At 43.7% G+C, this 27185-nt stretch overlaps 1 protein-coding gene across 8 annotated transcripts in view; it reads right to left on the reverse strand.

Annotated features, from left to right (window-relative positions):
• Nucleotides 1-27185, reverse strand: part of GATAD2A (GATA zinc finger domain containing 2A) — a 71812-nt gene that overhangs the window by 33893 nt on the left and 10734 nt on the right. For 4 of the 8 annotated variants that reach the window (XM_067312654.1, XM_067312656.1, XM_067312655.1 and 1 more), the window contains exons 1-2: nt 22191-22228; nt 1735-1809 (exon numbers count right to left, since the gene is read on the reverse strand). The gene's annotated coding sequence lies outside the window, so the exon portion shown is untranslated. Of the gene's footprint in view, nt 1-1734; nt 1881-4166; nt 4219-12149; nt 12208-22190; nt 22229-27185 lie in introns of those variants that run through there. The other 4 variants (XM_067312650.1, XM_067312651.1, XM_067312652.1 and 1 more) reach the window with 4 other exon arrangements.

The raw sequence follows: 27185 nt of genomic DNA on the forward strand, positions 1-27185 counted from the left end.
ATCACTTCCCTACAAGAAGTACCATACTTAGGATTCATATTCGTACACATATATATTCTTTACAGCCTCAGAAAGTTCATCGAGCGAATTAGTGTAAGTAGATACAAAGTACAGGGTACCCAAAGAAAGATTCTGAACAACCAAGCAATTTTCTTATTTATCAACTAACACCCTAATTCGTGTAAAAACTTTAAAATGGTATTAATTCTAAGGTCCACTTCTTTGGATTTAAAGAGGTGTATGTAGAGGGTACTACTTACAGCCACTAAATGAGGAATTTGTTTGACCTGAATTCTCCCCCCGGTTTTATGGATCTATTTTTGTGTAGAAACTACCGGGCAGGAAGTCTGCTAATGATTTATGTCTGGGCTTTGTATCACCAAAAAAATCACAGAGATTCCTCAAGTGTTGAATATCAGTTTAAATACCAGTTTCGATTAAGGTCCATAGCATTTGGATAAAAAGTTGAATTGGAAAAATAAGATAGTATTTATACACATGCCTACAACTTCCCAGAGCTATATTTTTCAAGTACTTTATGGTGATAACTCACTGAACAAGAAAGCAGATCAAGAAACTTCCATGAGTGTGTTCAAGATGTCTAAGTGTGGTACAACTATTCTCTGTTATTCCCGTTCCTTCATCTCTGACTCATTTCATTAGCAAGGTTTTTGTTGTTGTTGTAGTTTTGTTTCTTTGTTTTTTTACAAGTCCATTTAATCTTTTGGTCTCGTGAAAGATGCCCCCTCCCCCCCCCAAAAAATAAAAAAATCACTGCACATTTAAACTTTGGAAGTTGCACCTCCCAAGATCATCCTTCCCCTCCAAACTCCAAAGCACTGCTTTGCACAGATTTGGGAACTTATGTAAGAAATAGCCATACCAAAAAAGCAGCAGTACTTAAGGCTTGCACCACAACATTAGTTCTAAAGTTGACGCTGGTAAATCACAGTAAATCAAATTTGTAAAATTATGAGCAGACACATCAATATTTACACCAGAAAAATGGAGATTGAAAGAAAAGTGAAGACCAGAAATCCTTAAACTAGATCACCTGAGCCTTGGCAACACATATTTTGGAGAACAATTGTTGGATAAACCCTTAAGCTTCCATTAAAAATATTCTTCATTTGATTCTACAGTGAGGTAGGCGAGTATCACTACACACACCATAGCTGATCAAGACTGTTTTCCACTGTATTACTTGTAGCTGCACAACTATATCATTGTCAGAGCTAAAAAAGTATCTGCTGAAATTTCATTTTCATTCACAATTTTTCTTTTGGGAATTGTGCAAATGATCAAAATATATAGAATTCTCAAGGGAAGAATTTCTGTGCACTTTCTTTGTACTTCTCATCTTATTCAAGACTGAAAATACTGTGCAGCTGTTGCAAATGCCTGGTTAAAAGGAAGTGAAACTTCTCTGTTTGTCCATTTGTAAGCTAGGGAGATTTACCTACTTTGGAGTGTTGATTAACTGCTAAGTGAAAGGCGACTTTTGATTAAGACACAGGAACTGAATCCAGATTCAAGTTCAGTCTCTGAGCTCTACTACAGACCTTCCTCATCATCCTGTGCAAGACAGGAGCAGAGGTGCAAAAACAGCAAGATGATTCCACCTCTCCTACCCCGCCTCCCCACTTTTTATTAACAAATCTGTGATGGGGTTGAAAATGTCTATGCCACATTAGAGATTACTATGTCAGACACTTATCTATTAAGAACTCCTACCTGTCAGTGAAGTTCATGGGTTCCAAGTGGAATCCGGTCCAGTCCTGGTGGCTGAAAGTGATTGCAACAAAGATCCTGAGGGGAAAGACAAGTACTTCAGTATGCTTTGGGTGGAATGCAGGTGAGATTGACAACAGCCCCACCAAAAATAGAAAATGACACCAAATGCATTAGATTTTTTTTTTCCTTATGAAAAATATTATTCAAGTAATCATTCAAATTTCACTTTTGCAAGCTTGCAAGAGAAGTAGTAGAGTTATCCATTGCCAGCTTGTATCCAAGTGGAGAGAGAGCAATCAAATACCAAGAATGTTAATGTTGGGGAAAAAATCCACACTAACTGCTCTGATATGGGAATTCTTGACATCTTCATCTGAAAAATGCTCACGCATGGGACAGTAATCCTTAAATTTAGCTACCTGTTTGAAAGATCACAAGACCACATCCTATTATTTGGAAAGGAATGACAGATTAGGCCTGTGTTCAAATGCTTTTAGATTAAAAAACAAAAGCACTCACAAAAATATTTGAAAGTTACCGTATTTCTTACTCCATATTGCTTTATTTTTTGCATCTTACATTAACATCTTAGGAAGAATCCAGCTGCTTTTTGATTAGCCATTGTTTGATCCAAACACCTGCTGGAACCAATATTCCAATTTGTAACTGATCATTTCCCTTGAGGTAGAAGAGACCGACACCTGCATTTATCATTATAACGGCTAGTACCGCAGGAGCTTGCTCTAGGCAAGTCTTGAAACAGTCACTGTCCAACCTCCCCATTTTACTTAGCAGGACAAAAGCAGTATAGGGTCATATGTGCATGTAGAACACTAATTGAAGACGCATCTTTAAAAAGAAACCTGGTCACTCCTCCTCAGATTGATTGTGACACTAGCTAGAAAAGCATGCTGTTTTAAAGACAAACACTAATAAAAATAAATGTCTTGCTTCACAAAGGTTTTCAGCTGCTTTCAGCTTTTATTGTGTCCAGCAAACCAGCAGACCCACTGCAGCAGCATTTTAATAGCGGAGACAAGCTAGCGAGATGCAGCAAACAAGGCAGTATTTGTCCAGCAAGCTAGACTCGGGCAGTTTAGTCTACTAGGGCTTAATGGCATGAAACTGATAATGGCCAAAAAAGACTTGTAGCTTGAACAATTTCTTGAGGACAAAAATCAAATTGAGAAGTCTTTGTACTTAGCTATCCAGCTCAAGGTCTTCCCTGTTGCCCGATGAGAGAGCCTGTTCTTAGGCTGCTTTCCTCGCTGCCCCTCCTGCCCAACGCATGCACGCCAGCAAGTCTTACTCTTAATTTTCGCTCTGCAGTATCACATAGCTAACAGCCTCACACCGAGAAGTTACTCTGTGGAAGTAACCTAGATCTTAATTTCTAGTTCATCAGTAGCAATAACGTTCAGAGACGCAAGTGAAGAGAGTTGGCTTTGGAACTGGCACCGCAGTCACGTGCATGCTCATACATGTAGCTCCGTTCAGCTTATATGGTGACAATTTCGTGTCTTTACTTAAAGGACATCAGAGCAAGTCTTAAAGCCAACCTGAAAATACTGGCTAGAAATGGCTGCAGGTTTTGGTGGGATACCACCACCACGCACGCTCCGTAACGTGGAGGAAATTAACTGTCCCCACGTTACTGGTCACATCCGAGAACACACCACAGTTCTCAGTGGAAGTTTCCATGAAGTCACGCATCAAGCCGGGGGGGGGGGGGGGATGACTTCTTAGGGAAGTGTTTTCCTATAGGAGAGCGCAGAGAAGCAGATAAACACAGGAACATGCTCCGTTAGGGTGGCTCACTTCTCCTGCAGTTAAAGGGCTGATGTTAGCAGGGCTTGACTCAGGCCGGAAGAAAATACCCAGAGGTGAAGACAATATCAGTTATCTCTAAATTAATAGAAAACAAAACAGGAAGATTCTTTGGTTTTATTGTTCTGCCACAGGATCCCACTCCCTTTTGCTTGTTGTTTTGAAGGGAAAGGAGGAGGTGGGTAAGGGCAGGATGTGAAGAAAAATCCGTAATACAGAGCATGGGCTCCAGAACAACTTCTGTTTGCCCACGCTTGTTTTTGCTTTACAAAAATTATTTTGTAATCCTGCACATACAACATTTGAGATTCAAACATTCCTTTTTCCCCCTCTATGAAAACACTGAGGGAAGAACCTGCCAGTGAGTGTTCACGGGCAGTTAGAAAACACAGTAAAAAAAATCAACTACTTTTGCCATACTACTGAATCGGCAATTACCTGCGTCAGCAGCACAAACTTGGTCAATCTCCTCCCCCGCTTATCACACAGCCTGCTTTTATATAGCACAAAGCGAATGCTAAGATAACCATAATTTTAGCTGCAAGTATTCCACAGCACTGTGCACATGGACACGAAACTGGTATCAGCTTTTGGGGCAGACTCACCACGGCTGGACTGTAGGTGGAGCACAGTAATTGATGCGCTCTGGCTGCCAAGACAACTCCTTGGAAGCTTGGCCTCTTATTTCTGCTAAGCCACCAAGAATTCTGAGTCATTTCCCTCCTCAAAAAGTTTCAGAACTATTTTCTTTTGTCCAGAAGGCAGGACAACTGCTCAGCAACGTCTAGTCCTCCTCTCTGAGCACAGGAAAAGCGCTGCTGAAGTATCACGCTTCTCCTAACGTGTCCCGTCTGCAGATCAAACCGTTGGCGTTTACTTGGTCAATAGGCTAACGAGCTCAGAGGTCATCTTGTTCCAAAAGCCGTAAGATTGTGCCCGGTACATCCTGTCTGTTTGACTATTTTAAGTAATCTAAAAGGTTCCAATAGGTTAAACAAGTTGCTACGAAAGCGCAGATATAGAAACTTAATAAATGGACACGCAACTGTGCTCTGGGCCCTGATTAGCCATCTAGAGGGTAGGCCTTACTAATTATAGCTCATCCTATTAGCCCAATGCCTTGCTAATTAGTAGCCAATTGTAAACCATTTCTACCGCTACTTCAAGGCCTTCACAAGGATTCAAAGGAGCTGCAAAAGCGACGGAAAACAAGACACCTAAAAATACTGCAGTGTTTCCATGCTGCTTCTCAAGCACCTGGCTCAGACACGAACAAACACTTCTTTACCATTAAAAGCCTACAAAAAGTAATACGCATAACAGACCCGACTATTAACAAGAACTACTACACAACCCTATTAACTGGTAGTTATGACACTACTGCAACGAGCAGGAAGCCACAAGTTGTAACACGGCAGGAAAAAAAAAAGGGAATTATTCTGCCTCGTGCAAAGATATTGCTGAATTGCCCTAATAAAAGTACCAGGCAGAGGGGGGAGGATCACCCAGGCTTCGGCTCCGCGCTGGATCCCCGCTGCACGCTGGGCAGCCTCCCCTCATCCCCGCGTGAAACCGCTCAGTTTTCTCCGGAGGAGGAAACACAAGGTATCTCTCTGGCCCCGAGACAACCTGCATTTTTCGAAGTCTGCCCCGATAGACAGGAATACAGTTAACTCGAACTGGCTTGGCAGCAACTTCACATCAGAATTTTTCAGGATTTCGAACAAGCTCAACATAGGTAAAAAATCATTCCTTCCGATTTGCTGCGAACGTGGAAAGCCTAAGTTACCGAATCATTTTGCTGAGGTTCTAGCCAGCCTCCATTTTTAATGAACTGTAGCATTAAACTCCCATAGTGCTAGTGTCATGGGACTAAAATAGTTTTCATCTTGCGAGGACACTAGAACAGCAGTTTAACCGCTTCACTGCTGCACCATGTTCACTGCGAGGGACCGGGGCCACGGCTACGGCGCCGACCCGCATTTGGCGCGCGGAAGTTTCCACCGAAATCCAACAGAGGGTTGGCAAAGAAGCGTCCGGGGAGGCAACCGGCGCCGCGGGGCGAGATCCAGCCCTGGCTCTCGCGCAGGTTCCCTCCGTGGTCCTGAGCGAAACGCTAAGCTCGCTCCGCCGCTCGCCTCCCTCCTATTCCCACATCCGTGGGACGGGAAGTTCAGATTCACAGCAAACATCACTGAGGGGGAAAAAAAGGTTAAAAGGTTCGTAAGAGGATTCTCAAAAGGGTTATTTTTTTAAAGCATCTACTCGGGGAATCTCATAGGAAGAGGCAGGCAATTAAACAGTTAATACTCGGAAGTGAAACTCTAAACAGCAGCTAGTAGGTTTTAACACTACTTCTATTAGAGAAAGAGTCACTACAGAAGAATACTGGCGCAGGGTTCGACAAGCGAGTTGCATTTATCAGCATGCTTCGGTTTAACGCTGCCATTCGCCGGGAGTGCTGAAGGCAGACGGAGCAGGCAGCCCTGCAGCGCGGACACCGCCGTGCCCGCAGGTCCCGGATCGGCTCCTCAGCAGTTTAGGAAAATTAAGTCTCTAGCCGCTGTTTTTAAGGTTAGCCTTCCAAGTTAAACAGTACAACACTTCTTCAATTTCATAACCTCCTGACCACCTACCCCAAACCCTCCGGAAGACGGCAAGTAAACTGCACTTATTCAGCCCCATAAGCCCACTGCTGTGCTAAACCTAAGGGGTGAGGAGGGGGAAGGCGGCAGTGCAGCGGTACTCGCTGTTCAATTAAGACAGACACCTTGTTACTTTAGAATCGCTTTCAAAGGTTTAACACCTCATTTAAAGGGAATCTCGGTTCTCATTCTGAAAAAATCAAGTTTTTAAAAGTATAATAAGCAAAATATTCAAGAAATTAAACAGGCACTGGATAGAGCATTACCTTCTTCCAACTCACCAGATCTCACTGGCGGAACAGAAATCAGATCTATTTTATTTTTTTTTTTAGAGCCTACTTTGTCACTTAATGAAGTTTCATAACCATTATATAGAAAAAAAGAAAATCATAGATCAGAACACTAGGGACCACATTTTTAGGAACATTATCGAAACCTATCAACACTATCTAAAAAAAAATATGATCCGGTAAAGTAAAAAAAGATTTTACATGCAAAACAAGGTTTTAAAAATATAATATTTTCAGAACACAACAGGCTATGGACTCTACAAGTTTCCTGGCATGGAAACTCTGACACAGGTACCATAGTTTGGGATTACTGCTGTACCTACCTCCTCCAACAACTGAGATAAGAAAACTTCTGTACTTTTTGGAAGGCTGAGTGAATTGGTCAGCAGAAAAAGGAGTCACATTTCAATTTAAATATTGACACACAAGGGGCTAGCTTCCGACACATTTGTTCAGGCCTTACTTCCATGAGCATTTTTGAGTACAGGAGCAAAAATACAGGAGCAAAGTACAGGCCTCAAAGCTCTTACAAGAGTATCAAATTGGCTTTTCAAGCACATGCAATATAGAAAAATATCACTTGAAAACATTTTTCTATGCTCCAGAAATACAGATTCCCCCCACCTCCATTAACAGAATACTAGGAAGAATCATTAGAGGGAAGGGATAGATACGGTGCATGTGTTAATACAGTGTAGGTGATCATCACGGCATGGAAGGGCGCTCCTCTAGCTTTTTACGGATGTCCCGATCCATTCTGTACCTGACATATGTTGGTAGTACACCAAATATTCAAAAAATTGCTTTCTAGCTTCTTCCACGTGCCCAAAGCATCTGAAACATCCTGCACGCACAGGATTCAGCTTTCGCCGCCCCGCACTGACGCGCCCCACCTTGTAGCTTCAGGAAGGAAAAAAGCTCCTTTCAGACACACATTGATACTACCGCTACCGGTTTATTGTATACAAGTCAGATTCCAAATAAAACCTTTTACAAAGTAAGAGCCTCACCACTGACTCCGGAGTCCTTGCACCAGAGGTAACACACACCTCCCGCGCCAAGTCATCCATAGTATTCATGCTTCCAGCCTTCAGGTCAACGGATGTGTTTGAGGGGCAGGAAAACCAATATCAACCCTTTATTTAAGCCAACCCGTAGCAGGGGGATCATATGCTTTGCCAGTAGGCTAGGGAATCATTTGAGACAACAGCAGAAATTCGGATATAGAAAGATTATTTACTGGCAACAGCTGCTCCTCAAGCATGTCACCTCAGCATATTCATTCTTTGGAGAATGCTTATTTTCCAGCATTTACTCTCTATTGGATGCCAAGCGACAAGGGCTGCCAAATCATGTGGAAATGCACATAGGCCTTCAAGGAGAAACTCTGTCTTTACTTTGGATCTGGGAAAGAGTATCGGCTACTATCTACTAATTACGCTATCTGCAAAGCGCTCCGTACACATCTTTAACTTACCAGAGCTGGAGTTCAGCTCTGTTATGTCCTCTCAAATCCTACTACTCGCATACTCCCGTACAGGAAATTCTGAAGTCACAGAATATGTTTCCTCCAGAAAATCCAAGCTGAGCCTTTTAAAATCACTGGTATAATCTAATCTGTTGAAATCGAAACATCGTTGTTTTGAGACCAAAGTGCAAATGCATTTTGATTTCTCCTATTTGTAGTCTGGAATATCTCAGTGGTAATTACATTATCAAACTCCTTCCTCCCTCTCCAAACAAGCAACCGTTTTAATCAATCTACCTAGCTTTTACTGAGATTACCCAGAATGCAGTCAAGTGCAGATACCTGAAAGATTCAAAGATAAAGAGGTTTCCAGTAGTGCAGTTGGGGGAAAAAACAAAAAACAAAAAACAAAAAACAAACATCACTAACTGGAATTTTTTTCTTCCTGGAAGCTTGCTACTCAAGACCTTGCAAATCTGGCTTTCTGTAACCAGAGCCTGGAATACCCAATTACTACTGTCCTGCTCAGCAGTTTGCAAAGCTGAAGCGTACACAGCAAATGCAACAATTTACAGATGCTACATGGAAAAACGCAACACTGACTAACGCTGTGCGGAGTCCTAAGTCAGCACAAAATGGAGTGCGTTTCTTTGCAGGTTGATTCAGAAGATCAGGCAGGCTCAAAATACCCAGATCACGATTTGGTTGGCTACTCATGAATAGAAACACCCATGATTGTCTAGGGTTGCACCACTACGGGCTCTAGCAGAGGCAAGCATGCAGCTTGCTTTTCACTCATAATACAATATATGTCTTGAAATGGGAGGGGGACAGGGGACACGTAGCTTCCCCAAACCTATGAAAAAGCAATTTCCCCAAAAGTCCAGAGAAAAGTGTCTTAGAGTGGTTAAGTTTCATAAAATGAAGGAAAATGTTATAAAATGAGTAACAAAAGCTGGTATTTTTAGATGAAGTTAACCTTAACACAACTCTCTTTGGGTAAACCAATTTTGTTTGAACTATTTGGCTAATTTGCTCTGGTTTTGACAGGTGTATTCCCTTGTATAGAAGCAGCTCAGCAATTTTATGTTCTCACTCAAAGGAACAAAGAGGTATGACGAGGAATTAGGAAAGTCCTTGACTAAAGGAAGTACTGACTTGTGTAATAGCAAGAAAATATTTGCATCGTTAATGTTACAATTAGTATTTTAAACCGTGATATAGTTACAGAAGTATCTCTTTTCATTATTATTTTAAGCAAATAAGAGAATGGGAAGTCAGAGAAATGAAGAAACCACTGAGTAAGCGGCACTGGATCTTCAAAAGAGCCAGGTCTAGGTCCAAACAATTTTATGCATCTGTTTCACATCTATCCAAATGAATCTTCATAATTACTGTATGGGTAACTTAAGTCATTAAATCAAAATCTTAGCAAGAGGCTGACTTGCAGTAACAACAACAACACCCTGCATGTTGGAGACAATAACTAAGCAGCAGATGTGAACAAAATAGAGTCTATTTTAAGAAGAGGAACTATAGTATCTACTGTTAAGCGAAAGGAGAGAACACCAAGAACTAAAAATAGATTTAAGATTTTTGGTTTGGAGGTTCTTTTTTTTTGTATGTATCACAGTTCAGTTATTCTATATTCACAGACAACTATATTGATCCTCACCCAGGGCCTAGTACTACTGGGCATGTAGGAATGGGTCCTATCTGTAAAATATCCATTTTGTAAGGCCAATGACGCTGCTTTTGTGACTTCTGACACTACAGAATAGACAAGTTCCACCTTTCATTCAAGGTGACTGGACCTGTCCAACTATTCTCTACACTGAGTAGCTGCAATGAACTGGTGTTAATGAAAGTATAATCTCATCAGCCCAACAGTGCAGGTCTCTATGGATAATTGCATAAACACGTTTTGCAAGAACTTGAATTACTATCTTCTATTTTCAGAAGTATTTAATAATTTTGACAGAAGAGGTAGGAGGCAGCATTAGGAAATGCATTTGCAGAACTGTTTGGCCAAGTATTAAACATGGGAAGAGAGCTGTGCGTGAATTTATCACCTCCTTCACAGGGCACCTGACAACTCCAAAGCAAAGAAGCAGAAAGCTCTGTATCTCCCATTAGGGTGGGGGGAAGAAAAGCAGGTGGTAAATTGTTATTTCTACCTCTGGTGGAAAAATGCATCTTCCTTTCATCAAGTACGAAGTGCCTTTGTATTCGCCGTGTTTGTCGGGGGCCTCCTTTCGTCTCCTCCAGCAAGGCGCCCCGCCGCAGCGAGGCTTTGCCTGCGTTCTGCAGGTAGTTTGCGCTTCCAAAGTGCCCGTGACTTTAACTGGGCAACCTGGCATCAACTAAAACATGCAACGTTTTGCCTTCTTTCTCCATTTAACAGAAGGAAGCGTTTGACTCCTTCTGAATAATTCGGTTTGTGCCCACCTGGCTTCAGCATCAGGTACTTGAAACACAGCAGTAAGTTTTTTTTTTTTTTTTTTTTAATTCAAGATGCCATCTTGCACTAATGACACACATTCTTAATCTCAGCAGTAGGAGCACATTAATAACCCATAAGCTAATAATTTTGCAGTAGCAATTTTAGTTTCCCCAACTGTATTATTTAAAAACATAACTGAGGGTGTGTTTAGAGGCTGACACTGCTCAGAAATCCAAATAAGGGAATGAAACGGCAGCTTGGCAGGGACCCAGGGGCCACACCTATTTACAGGGGAAGCCGAGCACAGCCACCATCATTAATTCAGAGGCCTCAGAACACAGAACTTGATCTGGATGCACAGTGCATCCCCCCACCCGGGATCGAAAGGGGAGCTCTACACACCGAACATCACGAGCCGCGCTTGCTCGTAACCGTTTCTATATTAAAAGCAAGGGAGGTTGCAGGTCAAGATGTTTAGCCCTTGGTCCTGCAGTTAGAAGGCAAAAGGAACAAAGGTGTCATTGTCACCCGCCGGATCGGGGCGGGGGAGGGTATGGATTTTATCTCGAGCAAGCCTAACCACTAGTAACAAACCTGTCAGGGTCCCTTGACCCAGAACAAGCAGAAAGTAAACAGATTTAAAAGATGAGTAACATGAAATTCAGACTCTCAATTACCTAAGCTTTTCATGTAAGACAACATCTATGAAAACGTAAGAGCATCCTGGGTAGAAAGCAACCAGAGGTGTCACAATTATAACGAATGGCATTTTGGGAAGGAGATATTCTTACGAAGTTTGCGTAGTTAAAAGTCCTAAGGGTTCGTTAACACGTGCACTATTAAACTGAGCCTTATTTAATTGCTTCTATGGCCTTCACCATCACAAATCTCAGGCACCTCACAGAAATATACCCTGCTGTAAGCTCACCAGGCAGCACTGTAACGGAGAGGGTTCATGCGCTTTTGCTCTTTTCTGTCAACTAAAGTCCTGGCTGCTTGCTTAGCCATTACCTTCAGGTTTAAAAAAAAAAAAAAAAAAAAAAAATTGGGGTCCAACAAAAGAAATTAATACATCTTTCTATGGATAGCTTTGCTAAAGGAAGGAGAAAAAGCAGAAGAATCTTAAATGCCTTCAGCACCTACTAATGGAATAAAGATTACATGCAACAGGTTTGAAAGTGAATGGTGGCTCCCGGATGCCAGCTTTCCTGTAGCATAGAGAAACGCACGCTCAGCCCTGAAAAATTCATTTGGAGATGTCAAGCAAAAAGTTTACCTCCTTCAGAGCCGGCCAAAGCCTTCAGCTTTCCCAGCCACAAAACACTTTACGCATTCACGTGTACTATACACCAGACCATCCCCAAAGACACTGTGCTTTCCGCCTGTTATTCTAAGATGCTGATTAAAGTGGTTTCTTTCTCGACTATTCATCAACCTTCCCACACAGGATATTTGCAAAATACATTACGACCTGTACGACCAAGCTTCTCTTGGTGATCTTCCCGTCTGACCTTTTTGAAGCATACCTGCCATGGTAGCACACAAACAGTAACAGCCCCGTGCATAAGCAACCTTTCGTGAATTGCAAGACACATGAATTTAGTGTCGTCCTTAACTGTAAGTGCTACCTACTATCTCGGAGCATAAATTTAATGAAAATAAGAACCTGGATTATTCTAGAGCTGAGCTACTTAAAGTTATGCCAGGATTATTCTTCAAGTTTTATTCAGAATGTCACCTACCTTCTCTTTCGGAAAAAGCTATGCCTTATGAGCCAATGAAGTCTCTTCGCAGTATCATCTATTTTCAAGAATAGGTACAGAAAAGCTGTTATGAATGTCATCTTTTTCTCTATGTCTACAGAAGTAAATCTGAATTTAAGAAAGGCTTAAGACATGAATCTATGTCACATTCATAGAGTTAATTAAGGCACTAAAGGTACACTTTCCCCTATTGCATGTATGGTCCACAGAACATCCTCAACGGTTCACAAGTACAACCCAGATTCAAGCAACAGATTGGTATCTTCTATACATGGAGTCTATACAGTAAAGGTTCCCTCAAACAAAGGCAAGAGGTTTTACTATCAAGCACCTAAAATAGCAAGTTCTTCCAACACTTGCAAGATTTTGTCATCTGAAATGACTAGACACTGGCTTTTAAAGAGTACATCTATCTCAGCCTATATCTGTAAGGATTTTTTCTTTTTTTCCTAAAGCAGAAAACAAAATTGAAAGTCCATACTCAACAGCATCCTACAGTGTCACATGAATACTGTGTCTGCCATTGGCAGATAGGCGATTTTACTATTATACAATGAAAACCAGAAAATTGTAGATTTATGTCGTATATGAAACTGAATATGCGGTTCACGTGTTTGTACATACTGTAACATTAGAGACACACGCACAATTGCAGTACCTAATTCTTTTGAAGACAGGATTTTCTAAGATCCTATTAAATATGAATGCTTTCAGTTTACTTCCTCTAATTCTTGCAAGCATCTCAAAGCCAGCGATCACATGGCTAGTTCAGCAAATGAACATACTGGTCATTACTAACAGACTACAGCAAGGAAGTTGTTCCTACTTACAGCAATAGGTAAATAAGCATTAGCCCGAAACCTAATGATGCAATTTTCTGACTAATTTTAATATGTGGAAAGTCTTCAATATTATATAGCGTAAATCAAACTAAGAAAAACTCACTACTGATGATCTTCAGCAATACTTCCCCTCCAAAGCAGTCACAAAAGCGACTTTGCTGCTGCCGCCGCCGCAGTTACAACTCCCTGCTTTCGATGGCATTCCGTGAGGTTGCCGGGGACCGTGTTCCAACAACATTCTGAGCATTTCCAGTATTGCTTTAACTACTGCTACTGACCGTTTTCAGCCACAGGGTAACTGCCTAGCGCACTTGGGATGTAGTTTAAGCAGCTACCACTCCCAAGAATCTCTGTATGTAGACTGAGTTAGGAAAGGATAAACAAGTTAAGCAAGCATCACTCAATTAGAAGTGTTTTACTGGATTAAAAAAATGGTTTTCCTGAATGCTAGCTTGTATAGTCTGATAGGTACTAAACCCACCTGTCTGTACCCCAAAGTGAACAAGAGAGATCCCATCCAAATCAATTTCAATACTAACTGAAAATGTAATCAAAGCTTCATTTTTTCCCCCCGAAAGCTACAAAATACCCCTTTCTTCTTTCCACTCCAGCACCTGACATTCTCACATATGAAGCCCTCATCTTAAACCTCTTGTTTATTTTGGATATTTAACAGAGGAGGGAAAAAGTAGGCTGCCTAGAGATAGCTCATTCTTACTTACATAACCTATCACTGCCTTCTTCATCTGGTCTCCCACTCAAACATAACTTCAAAACAAAACAAAAACCAGAACCTTTTCATTTGAGGTGCCACCTACCATTCGGAGAAGTTGTCATTACCCACTCTCATGGCTAACTTACTTTGAGTAACAAAATTTACTGTCAAAGAATTAGTAATGATAAAAGAGAGCTGAACCTTTTTCTGGGAGGTAAGGTAGAATATGTATTTCTATACCCCCTGCTAGAGTTTTCCACATTATTTATACAGTTAAACACCGATGAATGATTTTCACTTGAGGGGTTCCAAAAAAGAAGAAAATATACAGCCTTACTTGTTACTGGGTATTTTAAACATTTCTTCAGGTGTCTGATTTGACTTTTTAAATATCCATTTATATTCAGCTGAAAATACTGGAAGTGGGGGGGGAGGGGGAGGAATAGTGTTTACCTCGTGCCAGGGCTTATCTCCTGCCTTGTGGGAGTGCTCTTTTACAGGCCTCGGGTTTTTGTTCCCATCCCTCCAGCTCCCATTCACACTGTCGGGGCCAGAGCAACAAAAAGCACATATCGCCATGGGTGACTGCAAGTGCCACGGACCGCTTCCCGATACGGCCCGGGCGACACGAGCCCGCGAGCGCGCGGCTGCCAGGACCAAGCAGAATGAGACCGGTACCACTCTGAATTTGTTTTGGTTCGAGTTTACACAGGAATAAACCCAAATCAGAAAGCGATGCATAAGGCACCAGAACCAAAAGATGGAGCAGTTGCACACTGATGCCTTTCATTCTGCAGCAGCGTTCACTACAGGGCACAGTAAACTTGAATGCAGTTTCCTTGCTAATTATTAGTCACCCCATAACTGTCAAAGGAATTGGAGACCGACTCCTCTTCCAAACTTGGCAGAAGTAAAGCTTTTCAGGTAGAGCTTTATTTTAATGCAAAATTATCTGGAATGTCAAACTTGCAGATTCCCTAAAGAGACAAGTCTCAAAATCCTGTCCCCAAACTACCTTACCTGGCAGGTTACCCGGAAACAGTGACGAGAACTGCTTTACTTCTGGAAAATGCAGATATTTGTGTTTGTTCTTTGGGGCAAGAAAAAGGGGGGAAGCGAAGAGAGAGGGAAAGGAAACGGAGGTAGTAGAATGAATATAATCTGAAATGCTTAACTTGCTATAAGAATAAAAAAAAGTCAGAAACATAATTTAGTAAGAAGGAATACAAACAGAACAGACTGAGATGAACTCAAAGATGTGTATTTTAAATAGTTCTTTGATACCAAAATGAGATCGGCTTACTTGAATCCCACAGAGTATTTCAAGACTCTCAACATTTTTCAGGCACAGAATTACTTAATATATTTTGCTTAATGCTAGCATCACCTGACCGAGCTTCAGAAGAACCCTAAATCGGCAAAGGACACCAGGTCTAGATCAGTATATGTTTGTTTCATACACAAAGCCGAAGTCAAAGGGAGCAGCTGACAAGCAACCTTGCTTTAAAGGACTAGCACAGAAACCCACGAAATCCACTGGCCTGCCAGGAAGTTGCGTCATGCTTCCGAAGGCCGATCTGGATCTTTTTTTTCAGAAAGGACATTGGTGGGAGGAGAAACAGCCTCCTGAAATTGAGCCTTTTTAAAAATAAAACACAAAATAAACACACTCGATCACAAGCTTCCGGAAGTCTTAGTTAAAACCATGCTACAGATTTATACGCTCAACCTTCCGGCTAGAAGGGACGATCTATCCCAACCAATCAATTAGCCAGCACGTACAGAAGAACGTAATTCTATGGAGCTCGAAAAATTCATCTGACTAAAGTACATCAACTACCAAGACATGAAGTCTTGAATTAATGAATATAAGAGACAGAGGAAAACTAATCGCTTTCCTTGGTCTAGGGATTTGCCAAACTCAATGTTAAGCATGTGATACTCCTAACCCAAATTTGTCTGGCCTTTGGTGTGTGTGACTGGCTGTTAAAATAAGATCCAGCAGAGTAAAATTTAAGTATTTGTATTTCCTAATATAACAAACTGACCATCACAGTTGGTGAGGTAAATCCATCCTCTCTTCTACCAGTAATTCTCATTTGAAAAGTGACATGATGTGAGGTTAAGGCATTTCACAGAGTTATAAGCTAAGGAAGACCATAATTAAAATAAGACTAAAGGGAATTGTTATAAGCCGCATTTTGCGTACTTCCTTTGTAACACACCATTATACCCATTTTGCAGATGGGGTAACCCATGCGTGGAGAGGTTTCAGGGACTTGTCCAAGGCAATACAAACTCGTCCTTCAGGAAAAGCAAAGGAAAAAAGGGAGAACAAGGTGCCCCAGCACACAGGACATGAGCTGGTCCTGAGCAGCATGCTTTTCAAGATGTGGTAACAGGAAGGAATAGCCTGAATCCAGCTACCATACTCCCAAGCTGCACTAGATCTAAGAGCACCAGCTTTACGCAGATACACTGCCAAGCAGTGCTATCCTGAGCTCAGGTTGCAATGCTGAAGCGTTTGCGTACCAATGCCCTTTTCTTTCCTCTTTGTCTTTATTATTGGTAGGATTTGAACAGTTACACATAGTAAGGTTTTCCATTTTCCGCCTTATTTCAACATGCGGATACAACACCACACTAACATTTTTGCAGAAGAGTCAATGCATCAGAAGTTAGATAGAGGTGGACGCAGTTTTCTTGTTAAACCTTGATTTTGTCCCGCATATACGCGTTAAGCCCTTGTATCACAAGTGGACTAATCATTTCTTTTTTCCAAAGGACCTCTTCATCACTCGTGAAGAGAATAAGCTGCGCCCACGAAGCGAGAGCCATGACGCTGCTCTCCTGCCTCGTTTGCTCAAGAAATCGAGAGAGGAGCAAGCGTTAGAGGCGTAGCGGGCAACAGGTTAAAAAACTCCGGCACAATAGGGAGGCAGCCTGTAATTAAGACATACAAAAGCTATGTGGGAGAATTCCTTTCGGCCCCTGCCGTAGCCACGGTCTCCTGAGGTGATGCTGAACGAGCCGCACAGGCGCGCACGCGTGCGCACGCACAAACGTCTAAGTAAACACCAGCTGCTTACTGGGTGCCCCGCTGAAGACTCCCAAGACCTGACGCACCGAGAAGTCAAACACCAAAAAACGCAATTAAGGACAATGAAAGCTAGAAATGCCGGCACCTTTAGCAGTCTGCGGTCTGGAAAAGGGTGGGGGGAAGGAAGAGGAGAAGTGCTGAACAACAAGAAGCCAACATAGGAAACTGCATATTAATAAACCTTAACCTTTGTTCTGTCACTGTCCTATAATGCTTCCTTCGGGCAATTAGCTCTCAGTTTCTCCACCTGAAAATGGACATATGATTCATCTCACAACAAAGTTCACTGGTGCACGCAGGCCATTCAGACTAAGTGGTGCTAAGTGGCTAGAAAATATTGGAAAGAAATTAATAAGTTCATAAATTCCAGGTGCTGGGTTGTGCATTAGAAATAAAGCAGGAATTACTAACTGAAGGGGGGTCAAAATATTCAACAGCTGTCCTATCCCCATGGAAAGGGATGCCACAGAAATACAGAAGTGAGGGGAGGGGGGAGAAGTGCCTTAAAAAACCAAAAACCCAAAAAACTCAAAACAAAGGTTCTCAAGTGAGTCTTTAAACCAATCAATCATAATATGAGCGCATAAACAAGCAGAATTAAGATCATCTATATATAAAATGCCAAATCCTAGCCTGTAAGTTTTAACAGCGCGAATCTAAACCAAGCAACATCTGTAGTAGAGGGAGAGCAGGGCCAGCCTGACAGAACGATCAAGAACAGACTTTCAAAGAAGAATATGCTGGAATGGCAGTCCTGGCAGTTTCTGGTCCATCCATGGTCTGTTCTTCTCCCAGGGCGTATTTTTTGTAGTGATGGGCGAAGAGGAAGGAGTGCTCATCTACCATTTCTTTCAGTCAAGAAGATGTGCTAACTACATTACACTTCACATATCAGCCTACAGACAGTATTCTGTGATACCTCAAACACGAACAGCGTTACACAAAAGCAAACGTTACCTTACCAAGTCTAAAAGTAAGTCTACTATATTTTCGGATACCACAGTCCCCAGGAACATTCGGAGACAGAAAAACAAACAAACAAACAAAAAAACCACAGTTGATTATTCTACGTTACTTAGATTATTATTGAAAAGGAAATAAATTAGAAGTCAGCAAGTGCCTATAACTGGGCTCTGTAATTGCTGGTCATTCTACAAAGAGGAATAAAACCCCATAGCAGCAAGTTAAAGAAACAGCTCATGAACGCTGTTCATTTTGCTTTTACTTTGCAATGAAAGCTCAGCGTCCACACTTTAGTTCAGATGGGGAACGCACAAGCCAAATGCTTTCTTTCTAACTTTTTTATTCGGTGAACTACATGGCCAGTATCTATATTCAAGAACAAAAGCCGCTACCTGCACAGGTAGATTAGCACACACATGAACTCTGTAAGAACACACAACTTTCTACCCCCAAGTTACATGAACCCGAGGCACAGTATTTTGTGAAACATGAGCAAAATAAGCACATAACTACTCTCCCCTCAAAGCACTGCAGTAAGAAGCAGCAAGCCTGCTAACTTAAGCCTGAGAAAGAGCTTGTAGTTCGTATGTGCATAAGCATTAATAAAAACAAACAAAAAAGCTCTGATGCCCAAAGATCTGAATTTTTAATTTCATAATAACCCTTAGCAACTACTATCAGTGAATAATATCTATGTATCACATCTAGAAGTTTGTGGTCCAAAACATGAGTGAAAACATTCCAAATTTATATTCCACAAGACAGCCTTTTCCACTCAGAACTTATACCTAAAATGAGTGCTCGTTATCCAAGCAGAAAACCTGAACTTCGCTGACCATTACAGCCACCTTGTCAATTCTGTCCTTCCAAATCTCTTATATGGGATACCATGACTTTCGGTTGCTTGGCAGCTGGCCAGGGACTTCACAACATCGATACCATTTCAAGATGTACAACTAAAAACCTAGGATGATCTCAAATATGGCCTCATCACACCTGAATGATGCTTTTCAGCACTATCCAAAAGACGCTGGGAGTTGACTTTCTTTAATTTTATCCCAAGCATCTTTGCCATCTTCCCCTTCTCCTCCTAAAAAGGGGCATAGCACCACTACTGCTGTCAGAAAATAAGCATGCTTGTAGCCTATACAAATCAGTAGGGCTAACGAAGAGCACACCCAGAAATAGAAGTGTAAGAGCATAAGACAGTAAGCCAGGAGTTCCTTCCACAATTATAGTGCCTTTGACAGCAAAGGGATAATTCCAGTTCAGATCTTAGTCCATACTGAGAGGTCTCTAGAAGGACCAAATGTTATATACACATGTAGCTGTCTGTCTGAAAAAGCAGTCCAAATCCATCATCGTGCCTTACATAAGTCTCAGAAACATTATATGACAGATTAGGACTGTCTGAATTTAAACCAACAATTTTAAACAGCTCCATAAATGACTGCTGGTCTGTAATTACTACAAGAAAGTCATAATACAGCTACATTAAATTACAATATTAGCATACTGGCCCAGCACGGTATGCCAACACTGTTGCATCATCACCTCTTGATGTAACCTCATGAGAGGACTACGTAACATTGCTAGGAATGGTATTAGCTGCTCTTCTGTGCTTCTGCCTCTAAGGAAGGAGAAATATTTTCAGCTATCTCCATCCCCCTTCACCAGTAGTTACCAAGTGATCACAGAGATACAACTCTTTCCTGCCAGCGAAACTCAGCAAGGTGGTTAAGTTGTTACTTCAAACACAGAACGTGGCCCTTCACGCTGATACACAATTCCATCAGAGCACGCTAACCGCAACACATTCATTCTTTTTCCACGTGAGAGTGAGATAAAGATCAGTCTATTGCTTACCCACAGCCAGCATGTATAGGGGCATGCAACATGCAGGTTGTAAAAGCTAACCAAGCCGTGCAGCCCTCCCCAATTTTCAATACCTGGTAGTTGGAAGAAAAAAGAAAAAAAAAAAGCATTTCCCAATCCTGAAACTTATTTTGTGATCCTGTTTGAGGCACTTAACCTTAAAGCCCTGCTGCCTTCAGCGTACAACACCCCCTTTTTGTTTTACGCTTCACAATCCAGACACACAGAACGCTATGCAAACAGCGAGTAATGAAGCGTGATGTGCAGGAATACTTAGTTCCGTAAGTGTCATAGTCTGCAATAGCTGCGAGGAGGCACTCGGGTTTAAACGCTGCCTTCTCTCCAACAAGCAGGTTTTCTCCACAAAGCTCTCGGTGCAATCCCCGCTTATAGAGCTCAAGGGCTTATCTGTATCTGTGCGGTCCCACACCAGCAGGTGTCACTGCGATATCACTGCCACGGGATCCCAGCAGGTACATTCCCAAGATTTTGTGGGACAGACCACTCCTTAACAGAGCCAGGCCCATGGACCTCACGTGTATGACAACACAGCACCCAGGAGGCCACTACACAGTTTCCTTGCACGGAAAAACAATACCTTTCATCACTTCTACGTGCTCTTTTATTTCTTACTTTCTTCTTCAGTCTCCTGCTTCTGGTCCGCTACCATCTGGTCCTCTTCTCTAACTGCATGTCTCTCATGTTCCTGCTTCTTCCTACCCATGTTTCCTTTCACTTGAAACTCTGGTCAATAGTTTGTCTAGAAAGAAAGAAGGTTTCATTCTCTTCTCTTACTGATGTATGGCAGCTTCCAGCCTACTGGCATGTCACTTATTCCCGAAGGCCCCTCTTCTTTTTTTCACTTCCTGTATAACAGTCTCTAACAGGCAGCTCTGCTACCTCTACTTACTTCCAGCTGCATTTACAGACAGACAAGGAAGAGAGGAACATGAAAGCTGGACACCTGTAAAAGAAGCTGGGAATGAGAATTAGTGCCATGTCTGCAAATCAGTCCTCTGTGACAGTCAACACTGCACTCATCGCCTTAGGAATCTCCGTCTTGGGGAACGGGAGTTTACAGTACAAAGTACAAAAATGGAAGAGCGTGGGGTAGCTAGAAAAAGACAAGTGAAAGCAAAACCTAAGACACAAAGAGTCTAAAAGAAAAAAAAAAAAGTAAGCAGATGTTCTAGAGAAGTAAGTATGTGCATTCTAACTTACGTGCTTGCCCTGTTTGGATGTTCAAAACGAATAACAAATGCCAAGTAGTTTCAAGTCACTGCCTCAGTTTCTCCACAAATAATATAGGAATAATAATGCTTGGATACTCAGGAGTTTAACACCCGTATGCGCCCGGACAGCGTAACTTCTTACGGGCTACTGCAAGCACGGCTCAGCTTGGCCCGGCCCCAAAGCCCTTCCCGCACCGCTTGCACGCCCAAGGAGCGTGCAAACATGGAGAAGTCGGGGCGCGAGTGCAGGGAGACACCGGGCAGTGCGCAGAGCTGAGCCCTCGCAGACAATAACCCCATCACGCGCACCAAACCGGGGAGGCGGCAGCTGCGCATCCCCTCGCTGCATTGCAAGGGTTAGGGGGGGTGGCAGGACCGGGGGGCCGGCGGGGTTTTTGGCCGGGGAGGTGGTGGTGGGGGGGGCAGCCCCGGTGCACCTTGAGCCGCAGGAAGGGCGGGCGGGCAGGCGGGCGGGGACTCTTATTGTGACACGGGCCCGGGCCTGGCCGCCAGCCGGGCCAGTGCCACGGCGGGGGCTGCCCGGGGCGGCCGCTCGCCCCCCGGCGCGGGGGCCCGCGGGGTCGCTGCTGCTCCGCTCCGCTCCGCTCGGCGGCGCCGCTGTGCTCGGCGGCGCCGGGGCAGCGCCGAGCCGGGGCGCTCCCCACCCCGCGAGCCGGCACCGGGAGCGACGGCGGTGGAGGAGGAGGAGGAGGAGGAGGAGGAGGAAGAGGAAGGAGGCACGGCGGAAAGCCCGTAACAACTTTCCGAAACAAACGCGTCGCAGGCTCCCTTTCTACAGCTAAACAAAAGCCGGCAATAATTCACGTTGCGAACGAAATCTGCCTTCCCCCAGCCGGGCGCGTTTTCGGACTCGCTTCGTACCTGCGTTTCGGGGACGAGGCGCACCGCAAAAACTTTTCATTTACGGGGGAGGATGCAGCCGGGAAACCCAGCTCCCCGGTGCCCCTCTCCCGCCCCCCCCCCCCCCCCCGCCGCACGCAAAGGCGCAAAACTACTTCCCTCCCGGGGATTAATAAATAAATCAGCCCCAAGGCTGAAACCCAGCACAATTCCAGCGGCCGGACAACAGGACTTTGCACTTTTCCCAGGTTAACGAGGGCTGCCCGTAACCCCCGCACGCTTGGGGGGCATTCCCGGAACTTCCCGAGGAGCAAACACGCATCCCCAGCAGCTTCCTTTTACAAATAACTCGCACCACCTCCTCCTCCTCCACCTCCTCCTCCCTCCCCCAAGACAATAAGCCCAACGAGAACTTTTAATCTGCGAACTTACACGCCGCGGCACCTCCCCGCCGGCCGCCACGCATCCGGGCGCCGCCGACCCCGCTGCCCGGCCGCTGCCTCGCCTCGCCTGCCCCGCGCCGCTTCGCCCCTCGCTCCGCTCCGCTCCGCGCCGCCAGGGATCCCCGGCTAATCCTCTGCGCCGCGGCTGCCCCTCGCCAAATAATGCGCTTCTCACACATGGAGTCGCGGCGTCACTCGGCGGAGCATGCGCGCCGCGGCGGCCGAGGCACAGGGCGGCCCGTCCTGCGCCGCAGCGGCGGGGCTGGCGCGGCGCGGCGCCGCGGGGGGACACAGGCGGCAGCGGCAGCAGCGCGGGGGCCGCCGCCGCTTCCGGGCGCCGGGGGAGCGGAGCGGAGCGGCGCGGAGCGGAGCAGCGAGGCCACCCGGGGGCACCCACTGGCCGCGGGGGTCGCGGCGCGGGCGGGCGGCGATTGGCTGCGGCGCGGGCGGGGGGCGCCGCGGGACCCGCCGCGCCGCCCGGGGCCACGTGGAGGCGCCGCCACCGCCGCCGCCGCCGCGGGGCCCGGCAGCCTCCGCGCCCCGGTATTGTCCGCGGCGGGGGGAGAGGAGGAGGAGGGGGGGGCTCCGCGCCGGGCCCTTCGGCGGTGCCGCAGCGCCGCGCACACGGCTTCTCCTCGGGTCGCCCGGTGTTTTCCCTTCCCGAGCGCCTGCGGGCACCGAGGAAGGGAAACGGGGAGCAGCAGCGCGCTTTGCCCGCTGCGCGCCCGGCTCTGCCGCCAGCGGATGCTGCAGGATGCCGGGCAGAGAGCCGCGCCGCGGCCGCGGGAGCGAGTCCCCGGACGGGTCTCACGCTTCGGACCGGCGTCCGGCGCTGCTGAGGCTCGGAGGCCTTGCCGGGCTGGCGACGGGGGGGCAGGAGGACGCGCCCGCAACCGATTTCTCAGATCTATCTCGAAGGCAGGAAGCCGCCCGATAAGAGACGGACGATCGGAGCTTTCCTTTTCACCGCACAGCGCGGTGTCCTGCAGACCCAGTTCAGAAACAGGTCTAGCAGAGAGGGGACCGAGACACTGCACTAGCTCTATACGCACTGTGTAATCCCACCGCACCGAAAACCGCCAGTTCTGGACAAAAAGAACTACGTTTCCTGCAGACTGCTTCCTGAAAGTTGTTATCACTGGGAAATACACTTGTAGGCATCTCCAAATACCTACCTACGTATTTAAGTTATATATATAGGCTTTATACATATTTACATATCTATAGAAGATTTAGAAGAGATATATTGTTATACTGTAAGCAGCCAACGCTAGAAATAGCTATTTTCTTCTACCTAAGAAGCTCAAGAGAGCTTATACTACTGTTATCTACAATTCACAGTGGGTTAGTAAGTGGCAGAAAGCAGCCTGCAAGTGTCTTCGAGTCCTCAGAAACAAATCTTAGTCATGGCGTACATGAGCATGACTCTTGGCACGCTGATCACATGCAGAGTGCGCTAAGCAATGCACGGGAATACTGGGATTCCCACTAACGTCCCTGCACTAAAGGTATAGCTAGAGATGTTTCTGTGGGACCTGAAAGAGAAGCGGTGTTTATGGATTACTCCTACTTTCTCCCTGTCCATGTTTTTTAGCAGAAGGTCTTTAGAAGGGCTTTCTCAAACTGTGCTCACCAGATCTTAAGTCTAGCAGGTGAATTAATGTAGATCAAGTTAATAACAGAAGAAATTCCAAACTTTTTTATTACCAGTCCCTTTAACACACTAATGTAGCTTTGGTTTGCTTCTCCAACTAAGCACCATTTTTCTCATGTCCTTTATCAGAGATGGCTCACGGAAGGACACTTCTCTCCCTGGTATTCCTTGGGCCGTTAAGTATTCTGACCGGGCTGCAATCATGCCATAAGTCTACATACGGGCTGCAGTGTCCGAATGACCAGGTCAACCTTTTCAGAGATACCAAATTATCAAAGTGACATTGATTCATCTAGCTTTTCCATAAATATTTTTTCTGTAACAGGCAAATGCCAATGAGCGTGTCTTCTGTAGCCCTTAAGATCTCCAGTTTTCCACGCTTCTAGAGAAACATTATTTTTCAGATGCAGTCTATTGGCTCCTAAGACACCAGTCTGATTACATCTTATTCACTAAATCAAGCAAGCTAGTCTCAAGCTGAGTAATTTTCACTAGGCTTATATACGTGCTTTAGGGTCCTCCTTTCCCTCTAAAAGGATGAAGCTTCTGGCTCTGCAGTCATATTTCTGACACATTTTTCAAAATCTAGTTGAAGCATGGATTTAAAAATGGGAGGGATGTCATAGGAAGTTAGGGAAGAAAGTTACTCCAAAAGCAATATTCTGCCAGACTTAGTGTGTGAATGTTCCCTGCCAACACATTTCCAAACATGATATTTATTGAAAGTGATTTAGAAGCAGAATGATTAGGAGTGTTTTTCAGAATTTTGATGAATTAATTTTGAGGAAGAAAGTTAATTTACGGGTCCTGTGAAAAGATGGGGACCCTGTCCTGCCTCTGTGGGTTATATCCACTTATTTCTATCCAACTTTCAAACGCAAAGGATTTCTCACAACAGCATCTCACTTGTCTGCAGCATTTTTTTTGTCTCCCAGTTAGCACAACATCCAGAATCTTGCCCCCTCCCCTTTTTTTAAACATAAAAATGATGGACAATCTCCTTTCAAAAGGCTGTAGGTGCCTTCTCAAAGAAATGCAGGAAGATGAGATGGATGGCACGAGAAAGGAAAACCACATCATCAGAAACAGAGCTATCTTGTGCTCCGCCGCCACAGCTGGAACGCAGCAGTGGGACCAAACGGAGAATCTCCTTGGCATCTGTCTTGCTGGGGTCCCTGCTACAGCTGTACCCTCCCACTTTTCACAAGGCTAACAAGGAAATTTTTTTCCATTGCAAACCAAGATGCCTCATGTTCTATTTTATGGGAGATGTTGTAGTTTACTTTGAGCAAAAATTATTTTTAATTCAAACAGTAGAGCCCTAATTCACAGCTGGCTTTCCTTAGTCCGTAGCTGTTATAGGTCTATTAAAAGTCAACTTAGAAAACCAAACCAATCATCTATCAGAAAGTCAGAGAGTTTTTGCTGGAACAATCCTTCAAACACGATGCATAGAAATATTACTACAGGCTGAAGAGAACTCTTTCACCAGCATACTCAAAACAGCAAAGTAAGTGATTATTTAGTAAAGAACTTGGAATAAGTGAGTGCAGTTTAAGACAGGCTGCTGAACTGGAATGAAGAGATTATAAAGACTGGTTTCTCTTTGGGGGCAAAGTTCAGATTTTAGCTACTAGATGTTGCTGGGGGAAGGTAAGGGTGTAGCATCCGAAGGGATTGCTAATTATGAAGTCACCTTGAACGCGTATTAGTATTATAATTGCTTAACAAAGTCGCAGGCTGATGTTATTTCAATGACAAATCAAGTGTGGCAAATTGGTGGCTCTATCAGCAAGAGAGACACCGATACCAGAGTTGCGTATTCCTAGAAAAATATACGTAAGGTAAAATAACTTGTTTGCAACGCGTTTATGTAAACTGCTGAAATGAAACTAGTCCTAAGCTGCTTTCAGGAGGAAAGTTCTATGGAATCACAACAGACTGGGGGGGGGGGGGAAGCTAATTAAATTAATCTACCTGTATGTATCAGACTGTGAAAGTTGTTAAGATTTTAGGAGGAATTCTGTAAATATGTATCTTGTTTTCAGAAAAAATAAAGCTGGAACTACTTAACTCCAAACAATGCAAACAAGACATCTGAAAGAGTAGTCAAAAAAGGGTATCTTATCCCTATTTTAAATAGATTGTATATATGTCTTTTCCAGATAAAGAGTGTTACTGAAATATTATTAAAACAGTCCCTTTTCCTATTTAAAACAAGACTTAAAACCCTCACAATCAAGTGTGAGTGCAACTGTAATTTGAATGTATTCCTTTTGAGGGATATATACATTTTAAATATTGGGCAATATGCAGCATTATTTTATAATTTTATTAAAATAATAGGCAACATTACATTTTGGTTTTGTGCCTAATTATCCATTTGCTGAACTGACAGAAATGGGATTTCTCTAAAAATTGCAAGAATTCCTTCAATTACACCACCGTCTTTGACGCTATCAAAGCTGTTTATATGGACATTTTAAAAATACATGTATTAACTTTTCTTGCTGGAAGCCCTGCTGCCTTGCTCTTAAAACAGCAAGTAGTAGTGACCTCAGTCAGTATGGGGAGAGACCACCTCTTGTATCACTTGTGTTTTATTCAATGGTATTTATCTTTGTCAGTACTGAACCAAGAATCAGCATAAATTACTAGCATAATTTTTAAGGATTTGAACCTGAAATGTATAATGTGAAGCTCACGTTCTAGTCAGGCTTCAGCTTGACTCTAAATGTTACAGCTTCTTGTAGAGAAATATCACTTTAATTTAAAATCATTGCTCTTTGCTGCTAAAGTATCAAAATAGTTTGGTATATAGCAACTGTGAATTGAAAGTACTGACATATGGGTTTTTAACATACAAAATAGCAAAAAATATTTTGAAAATATTCTTGCTTTTGCCTAAGCCAAGCCAGGAGAGGAACGCAAGGGCCTTGCGTCGCTTCCACGGGAGGATTCTTTGAGAGGAGTGATGCTGTTGAAGTTCTATTTACTATCACATATTCTAGAAGTTCTTGAGCCACATATTATCCAATTACACGAAACAGCCACCTTTAAGTAGTGAAATAAAATGGATTTTCTTTTTTATAGTCACTAGCAATTTAGAGATATCTGGCATGGGCCTACACACCACAAATTGTGTGAAAAACAGTACTAAAGCAGGAGTAGCACTAGTGTCCAATTTGCGTGCTAAACTTTTATACGGTATCCTCAGCATCACTTGTCAATAAAATCAAGAGCCTAAGAAATATCTTCTTATATCAAGCTTTATAGATCACACTCTTGACACTGTTTCAAGAACAAGGTATTTTAGAGTAAACAAAAGAG

The sequence above is a fragment of the Apteryx mantelli genome, chromosome 30 (assembly GCF_036417845.1).
Source record: "Apteryx mantelli isolate bAptMan1 chromosome 30, bAptMan1.hap1, whole genome shotgun sequence".
Classification (NCBI taxonomy): Eukaryota; Metazoa; Chordata; class Aves; order Apterygiformes; family Apterygidae; genus Apteryx; species Apteryx mantelli.